The sequence below is a fragment of the Eptesicus fuscus genome, chromosome 16 (assembly GCF_027574615.1).
Source record: "Eptesicus fuscus isolate TK198812 chromosome 16, DD_ASM_mEF_20220401, whole genome shotgun sequence".
In the NCBI taxonomy this organism is placed as follows: Eukaryota; Metazoa; Chordata; class Mammalia; order Chiroptera; family Vespertilionidae; genus Eptesicus; species Eptesicus fuscus.
This window is the reverse complement of record NC_072488.1, coordinates 19,893,817-19,895,162: the sequence shown is the minus strand read 5'-3', so window position 1 is coordinate 19,895,162 and position 1,346 is coordinate 19,893,817. Positions and strand designations below refer to the sequence as shown.

Sequence of the window (1,346 nt, the reverse complement as noted above, 5' to 3'; positions counted from 1 at the left end):
GAAGAGGGGTTGGTGAACTGAAGGGGAACAATGTCAGAAGTCTGGGAGGCAAATGGCGAAGCCAAGTATCTAGAGGAAAGTGGTGGGTCGCCAAGATTGGTTCTGCCCACCTCATGGACACACACTCCACCCCAACACAAACCTTGGATTCCATACTAAACAGTTGCTCAAAAAGAACCTGCTCTTGTGTCTACAATGACATGTAGACATTGTTTTCTGTTGATTTACGTGTGTTTTATTTTTTTTTTATCTTCCCACTTGAACCTTTTCTTGAGGTTTATGGTGCAGGGTATAATAGGTACAGCTGTTGGGCCTTCTTCCACAACAGCCATTGAGGCGTAGTAGCCATGGCTCTGGGCTACCCCATGGCCATGGCCTCAAGTAGGGCCACAAGGTGACCAAGAAGGTGAACAAGCTGAGGCCCAGCGGTTGCCATGGGCACCTCAGTCAGCATACCAAGTTCATGCAGGACATGATCCGAGAGGTGTGTGGCTTTGTCCTCCATGAGCAGCACACCATGGAGCTGCTCAAGGTCTCTAAGAACAAGAGGGCCTGAAATTCATCAAGAAAAGGGTGGGGACTCACATCCGTGCCAAGAGGAAGAGAGGAGCTGAGTGATGTTCTTGCAGTCATGAGGAAGGCAGCAGGCAAGAAGGACTGAGCCCCATCCCTTCTGTGGGTAATAAAACCTGTTCAGGAAAAAAAAAAAAAAAAAAAGAACAACCTAGGTCCAGAGTGTTTTTCCTATTATGGATTTAAAGTGTGTTCACATAGATTCACTTCCTCTTTTGCTCTTCCAACCACCCATATCATAGTATGTGTTCCCCTGCCCCTGTAAGTGCTTCCCATTGACCTTTGTCTTCAACATCTTATGTCTTCCAAAAATATCCCAGAGCTGGATAATTACCACTCCCTCTAGAGTACAGTTTTTAAACTTTAATGTACAGGCGAATCACCAAGGGAATCTCGTTAAAAAGCAGATTTATATTCAGTAGGTCTGACTGGGGCCCAAGATTCCCCATTTCTAACAAGCTCCCAGGTGCTGCCACTGGTCAGCAGGTCACTCGTTTAGTGGCAAGGCTCCAGACTGGACATGTTAATCCATCCGCCTCTTCTGCTTGAAGAAGTCCCACTACACCTCTGGAAGGGACGGTCTTCAAGGGAGATTGGACCAGTAGTGGAATCAAAACCAGACAACCAAATCTACATGCCAAGTGGGGTTAGATTCTCTTTCAAGAATTTGAACTAGAATGCTATCCTAGCCTGGATTCTCCACAAAGTAGAGCCTGAAGATAGAAGTTTGCACATAGTCATTTATTTGGGAATCCCAGAAAACAGGATGGGAG

The 1,346-nt window shown here is 46.2% G+C and overlaps 1 pseudogene; it reads left to right on the top strand.

Annotated features, from left to right (window-relative positions):
* Positions 1-347: 347 nt before the first annotated feature.
* LOC103305447 (60S ribosomal protein L36-like) lies at positions 348-661 on the top strand (annotated as a pseudogene).
* Positions 662-1,346: the final 685 nt, after the last annotated feature.